At 37.3% G+C, this 7,705-nt stretch overlaps 1 long non-coding RNA gene across 1 annotated transcript; it reads right to left on the bottom strand.

The window, feature by feature from the left end:
• Positions 1 to 761: 761 nt before the first annotated feature.
• LOC133640744 (uncharacterized) lies at positions 762 to 2,898 on the bottom strand. The gene is made up of 3 exons (XR_009824209.1): positions 2,809 to 2,898; positions 2,514 to 2,581; positions 762 to 2,388 (listed from the first exon to the last, which is right to left on the bottom strand). It is a non-coding gene; the product is annotated as an uncharacterized LOC133640744 (long non-coding RNA).
• Between the last annotated feature and the right edge of the window lie 4,807 nt (positions 2,899 to 7,705).

Below are 7,705 nucleotides of genomic sequence, written 5' to 3'. Positions count from 1 at the left end.
GTCCTGCTGTCACGTGACCAACCTTTGATCGACATGCTCTGCACCTGCCTTCGTTTATCGATTGGTGTCCCCACCTGCTGTCTACACTAATCACGCCCCCTTTCATACGCGGTCTCACCATTCACTCGGACCGGATACATTGTCCGCCGCTGGCGACTGTTTCACGCTATGCTGGTATAGCTTTTTTGTTCTGAGTTTTTGCTACTCACTATGACTATGCTATGCTAAGATAGCTTTAAGCCCCACGTGCGCTTCCCCGCGACACAAACCCTGTTTTTGTATTTTCCCTTGCTTAGCAGGTATCGGACACCTCTGCCTCCTTGGACGCATCCTCGCTCATCCATGCAGACTGAACACTGGCCGAGAGTTAGCCGGCAGCCGAGGGTCGAGTCAAGCTTTCTTGGTTGCTTTGTTGGGTTTTCTCCTGTCTCTGGCCATGCTCCCTCCACCCCAGCAGACGATGGCGTGGAACACCGCAGAGGCCACCGCAGTGTATATGTGTTTTATTTTTAATTTTGTTATGTTGTTTTACTTTTATAGCTGTATGTAAAAATGGCTGGTTGCATCAGCTCTGCTTTTTTAATGTCCTTTGTGTTCTTTGATGTTTCCCTCTTACACACATGTTTATGTGTGCTAAAGCTATGAGGTTTTTTTCCCTTGGCCTCAGTCTGGACCCCCTATCCAGGGGCCCAGGTTTGGACTCAATTTTTTTTTTCTTCTCTCACCCGCCCCCCACCCAACCTCCCCAGTGTTTACCTGTTTCTCACCTTTTTTTGTAAGGGGCGCCGGAAGTTGGCAGACCCGCCAGCGATCCTGTTCTGTCTCCCTTTAATGTTTGTCTGCTCTTGAATGGGATTGTCCTGAAAATCTTAATTTCCCCTCTATATTTATTTGTATTTATTTATTTACAAACATAGTTTTGCATTTCATTATTGTTTCTTTTGTTTATATCAGAGTCCTTTCTGCAAAAAGGCTATCCCTAGAAGCACACAGCTTAACCCACAGTTAAAATATACATCATCAACAATATACAAAATACAATACAATACAATACATTTCAAAATCTACTCACCAAACACCCATTTACAATTTCATTTATAAAAAAATAAAAAAGGAATCTTTAAATCCACCAAATCAGTCTCAATATTATATTATTCAAATTTGATTAAAAGGTTGCATCTTGAAGATCTGCGATACTCTCATCATACATACAGAGGTCAAGACCTAATGTGAATTTCTCAACCATAAGGGGTGTGTTAAAAGTACTAAGCATAACGTCGCAATACATTTAGCTTAAAATGCTTTTTTTAAATGTTTAAAGAATTGTATTCTTTTATAGAGCTAGAACCCTTATTAATCCTTTAATCCAGTGGTTCTCAAATGGGGGTACGCGTACCCCTGGGGGTACTTGAAGGTATGCAAAGGGGTACGTGAGATTTTTTTTAAATATTCTAAAAAAAATAGCAACAATTCAAAAATCCTTTACAAATATATTTATTGAATACTTCAACAAAATAAATGTTGAGAATTAAGTTCATGAATCCAGATGGATCTCTATTACAATCCCCAAAGAGGGCACTTAAAGTTGATGATTACTTCTATGTGTAGAAATCTTTATTTATAATTGAATCACTTGTTTATTTTTCAACAAGTTTTCAGTTATTTTTATATCTTTTTTTTTCCAAATAGTTCAAGAAAGACCACTACAAATGAGCAATATTTTGCTCTGTTATACAATTTAATAAATCAGAAACTGATGACATAGTGCTGTATATTACTTCTTTATCTCTTTTTTTCAACCAAAAATGCTTTGCTCTGATTAGGGGGTACTTGAATTAAAAAAATGTTCACAGGGGGTACATCACTGAAAAAAGGTTGAGAACCACTGCTTTAATTGATTAATAAAGTATTTCTGATTCTGATTAAAGATGAAATAATCATCTTACCTACACGCCACCTCCTGTACACAAGAATACCAACACCTTGCAGTGTCAATATTCCAATAGTTTCATTACATTGCGCCTCTTTACTCTTTAATTCCATTTTATATGTGTTTTTTTTTGTTTTTTTTTAAATAGTATTTTTTAAATGTGCCGTGGGCCACAAATGGGCCCCCCGGTCACACTTTGGACATCCCTGACGTAAAGCTACTCTTTTTTTGTAGCGTCTTTTTCAAATTTGGCCCTGTTGCTTTCAATTAACTCAAATTGAATAGTTCTTTAGCACATCACTTCCAAGAGAGAGAGAGACAAGGATGGAACATAGAGAGAGAGAGGGGGAGAAAGAGAGCGAGAGAGGGAGAGAGAAAGAGATAGAGAGGGAGAGAGATGCTTACCAAAAACGGTTCATAGTCGAGCAGCTTGGACTCGACATGTATTCTTCCCTCCTCTTGTGCCGCAGTGAATGGAATGGAACATTATTATTCCACATAACTCAACCGCCATATTAATAGCTTGGACATCTTTTTTTTTGTGTGTATGTTTCATTTTTGGCGGGCGAACGGATTAACAAACCTTCTCCTCTCAGCCCCGCAATGAGATTCAGCACTTCGGACACAAACTAGCCGCCGTCTGAAGGTAAGCTGAAAAGAAGAACAAAGAGGAATAAATGAATAAAACTGTTGAACATTAGACGAGTCAACAGCGTGTCAAATTGGTAAGTAGTTATGTATTTTTCTCTTCCGGGTCGTGACTCTTCTCTCCCTCGCTTGATGATAAATTATCTTTTTCCAGCCCCAAAACGAGGCATTCAAACTCTTAAAATAAAATAAAACATTTTTACTTGTCACAACTAATGACTTTACGTTACCGTTGTCGACGTTATTCGAGGCAAACTGTTCCGCGTTTGAAGAGTCGGCGTGCCTCCCGGAATGCCGCGCGCGCCCGCCCCCGGGGCACGCGCCCACAGACAAGCAGGGTCACGGCGGAAATATATGGCCGCGACCCCCGGAGCTCCGGGCACTGACGATATTTCAAAGTGCCAATCGGATGAGGAGGGAAATTATGAATGAAAATGGAGGAAAACCAAGTCTTAAAACTGAATTATGACAATTATTAATACCATTGCATTTATGGCTACGACTGTACTATTTTTTTGTATTTGTATTTTTTTTATTATTGTTATTTATTTATGTATTATTTAAATCAACATACAAAATACAAGATACACTTACATTTAGTGCACCAACCCCAAAACCCTCCCTGCACCCCCAGCTCATTCATGCAAAAGGGTTGATTCTAGGGCTGCAACAACTAATCGATTAAAATCGATTATAAAAATAGTTGGCGATTTACTTAGTCATCGATTCGTTGGATCTATGCTATGCGCATGGGCAGAGGCTTTTTTAAATTATTATGATTTTTATTTTTTTATTTTTTTTATTTTTTATAAACCTTTATTTATAAACTGAAACATGTACAAACAGCTGAGAAACAATAATCAAAATAAGTATGGTGCCAGTATGCTGGTTTTTTTCAATAAAATACTGGAAAGGATAGAAATTTAGTTTGTCTCTTTTATCCAATTATTAATCGAAGTAATAATCGACAGATTAATTGATTATCAAATTAATCGTTAGTTGCAGCCCTAGTTGATTCCTTCTTTTACTAATTTAATTATTACTAATTACTAATTTTGCCACACCTAGTGTGTGTGTGACAATCATTGGCACTTTAACTTTAACTAAAATCAAGGATTTTTTTTTTTTTTTTTAATCAGATTAATCACACTTTTGTATTCGGATTGATCATGATTAATCACAGTTGCTACAGAAGTGTTGCTTAACTTACAAGCGTTGTCTACAGTGGTAGCGTTTTTGCTAGCGACTGTCTCGAAAACATGTAAATACATGCAAATTATTAAAATATAATTATTTAATTGTTAAAGTGAGTGTATTTTTCAGTGTAATTAGATGGAAGGAGACGGCACAGATAGGGGAGACGTCGTTTAACTCTATGTTTAATTATTATATACATACAATATATAATAATCAGAAATGAAGTGTGTGAACTAATCCAAATGTGTGACTATGTGTGGGAATTAATCGCTGAGTGTTACAGGAGTGTTGAGCGAGAGGCAAAGTCCAATAGGGGCAGGGGATGCACGTAGGTTCGTGAGATAGGCAGGAAGTCGGGGGCGATAGAGAAGCGTCAAAGGTCTGTGTCCAGGCGGGAGGTCGAGATCCAAGAGGCAGTCAGGGAAGCAGAGGGAACACGGGGAGACGAGACGCACAGCTCGTGACGCGCGCGCGCCCCCGGGTAACGCGCCCACAGACAAGCAGGGTCACGGCGGAAATATATGGCCGCGACCCCCGGAGCTCCGGGCACCGACGATATTTCAAAGTGATGATCGGATGAGGAGGGAAATTATGAATGAAAATGGAGGAAAACCAAGTCTGAAAACTGAATTATGACAATTATTAATACCATTGCATTTATGGCTACGACTGTACTAATTTTTTTTTATTTGTATTTTTTTATTATTGTTATTTATTTATTTATTATTTAAATCAACATACAAAATACAAGATACGCTTACATTTAGTGCACCAACCCCAAAACCCTCCCTGCACCCCCAGCTCATTCACGCAAAAGGGTTGATTCTAGGGCTGCAACAACTAATCGATTAAATCGATTAAAATCGATTATAAAAATAGTTGGCGATTAATTTAGTCATCGATTCGTTGGATCTATGCTATGCGCATGGGCAGAGGCATTTTTTTTTTAATTTGTAAATTTTTTAAATTATTATGATTTTGTATTTTATTTTTTTTATTTTTTTTAATAAACCTTTATTTATAAACTGCAACATGTACAAACAGCTGAGAAACAATAATCAAAATAAGTTTGGTGCCGTATGCTGTTTTTTTTTTCAATACTGGAAAGGATAGAAATTTAGTTTGTCTCTTTTATCCGATTATTAATCGATTAATCAAAGTAATAATCGACAGATTAAATTATTATCAAATTAATCGTTAGTTGCAGCCCTAGTAGATTCCTTCTGTTACTAATTTAATTATTACTAATTACTAATTTCGCCACACCTAGTGTGTGTGTGACAATCATTGGCACTTTAACTTTAACTAAAATCAAGGATTTTTTTTTTTTTTTAAATCAGATTAATCGCACTTTTGTATTCAGATTGATCATGATTAATCACAGTTGCTACAGAAGTGTTGCTTAACTTACAAGCGTTGTTTGCAGTGGTAGCGTTTTTGCTAGCGACTGTCTCGAAAACATGTAAATACATGCAAATTATTAAAATATAATTATTTAATTGTTAAAGTGAGTGTATTTTTAAGTGAAATTAGAGGGAAGGAGACGGCACAGATAGGGGAGACGTCGTTTAACTCTATGTTTAATTATTATATACACACAATATATAATACTAAGAAATGAAGTGTGTGAACTAATCCAAATGTGTGACTATGTGTGGGAATTAATTGCTGAGTGTTACCGGAGTGTTGAGCGAGAGGCAAAGTCCAATAGGGGCAGGGCATGCACGTAGGTCCGTGAGATAGGCAGGAAGTCGGGGGCGATAGAGAGGCGTCAAATGTCCGTGTCCAGTGGGGAGGTCGAGATCCAAGAGGCAGTCAGGGAATCAGAGGGAACACGGGGAGACGAGACGCACATCTCGTGACGCGCGGCCGCCCCCGGGGCACGCACCCACAGACAAGCAGGGTGACGGCCGAAATATATGGCCGCGACCCCCGGAGCGCTGGACACCAACAATATTTCAAAGTGCCGATCGGATGAGGAGAAAGATTATGAATGAAAATGAAGGAAAACCAAGTCTGAAAACTGAATTATGACAATTATTAATACCATTGCATTTATGGCTACGACTGTACTATTTTTTATTTTTTTAAATTATTATTATTTATTTATTTTTTATTATTATTATTATTATTTAAATCAACATAAAACACACAAGATACACTTACATTTAGTGCACCAACCCCAAAACCCTCCCTCCCCATTCACTCATTCACACAAAAGGGTTGATTCCTTCTGTTACTAATTTAACTAAAATCAAGGCATTGCAATTTCAATAGTGCTGTCAATTATTTTATTTTTTAAAAAAATCAGATTAATAGCACTTTTGTATTCGGATTGATCATGATTAATCACACTTGCTACAGAAGTGTTGCTTAACTTACAAGCGTTGTTTGCAGCGGTAGCGTTTTTGCTAGCGACTGTCTCGAAAACATGTAAATACATGCAAATTATTAAAATATAATTATTTTATTGTTAAAGTGAGTGTATTTTTAAGTGAAATTCTCCTGACTCTGTTACGTGTACAGAGGGAAGGAGACAGCACAGATAGGAGGGACGTCGTTTAACTCTATGTTTAATTATTATATACACACACTATATATAATAATCAGAAATGAAGTGTGTGAACTAATCCAAATGTGTGACTATGTGTGGGAATTAATTGCTGAGTGTTACCAGAGTGTTGAGCGAGAGGCGAAGTCCAATAGCGGCAGGACATGCACGTAGGGATGATACTCGAAACCGGTTTTCCCGGTTGTTTGATAAGAAAAGAACCGAGTCCTCGGACTCGAATCCCTTTTTGAGAACCGGTACCCGTTATCGAGACCACTATAGTAAAGGAAAAGAGTTGATTCTTTATTCGAATCCCGTCCCGACCAGAAATGCTCCGTGGGACATCACAAGAATTGACGTCACGTAGCTCAGTCATTAGGCGCAGATAGCGAAAGCAGGAAAACAATGGACGGGAAAAAGCGCTCCAAGGTGTAATAAAGTTCAAAACAAAAGCTATCATCCATCGAATAACTTTACTGAGAGATTTTAGCAGGGTAAAACACATGACGAACACTTTTACGACCAACCGGAAACATAGCAACCAGGCTAGCAACGCACCTCCTTTACGGCAGCTGTCGCAACGTTCTTAAAACAACCGCAGCACATACATATATATACAACATATCTCCCTTTTTTAACTTTGGTTTTTCTTTCCTTGTAAACAAAACAAAATCACACTGTAGATGTGTTGTCTGTCTAATTATAAATAATGCAGACGAGGCGTGTTGGCTGAGTTCTTGACGTTTACTTTCACAGCGTGGCAACATGCAACACTTTTCGGGGCTACCGCGCATGCTCGTAACTCCCGTTGCATGATGGGTAGTGTAGTTGTTACATTCTCTCGCTCATAACATTTTTCCCCCTATAAAGAAATAATGTTAACTCAATAAAGTGTATTTCTTTTTTTAGCTTTAACTTTTCATTTTTTAGCATTGTAACCACATTTGCAAAGAACTTTTCTCTTCATAGAATTTTCTTTCAATAAAGAAATAAAGTGCAAAAATGTCAAAGCATCATAACAAACAGTTATGTCAAATAGCAGCAGAAGTGCACTTTTTGGAGAGCTGTATTATTTTCAGTTTTGTGCCCAAGGGACTGATTTTATTTAACACTATATTATTATTTATACACCTATAGTGATCACAGAGACAGGTTGTTTTTGTGTTACTGTATATATTTGTTTCTCTGAAAAATCCCACTTAATATACTTTGGGTAACAACAGTCAATATTTATTTATTTTATTTTATTTTATTTTTTTAGGTGGGTAACAGTCAATATTTATTTATTTATTAGATTTTATTTTTTTATCATATAATAAAAGTGAGCTTTTGTTAAACCAAATATTGTGTGTTTTTTTCCATATACAACAACCTATCTG

Source organism: Entelurus aequoreus, linkage group LG23, assembly GCF_033978785.1.
Source record: "Entelurus aequoreus isolate RoL-2023_Sb linkage group LG23, RoL_Eaeq_v1.1, whole genome shotgun sequence".
NCBI classification, from domain to species: Eukaryota; Metazoa; Chordata; class Actinopteri; order Syngnathiformes; family Syngnathidae; genus Entelurus; species Entelurus aequoreus.
The sequence above is the reverse complement of the archived record's forward strand: the minus strand, read 5'-3'. Positions and strand labels throughout refer to the sequence as shown.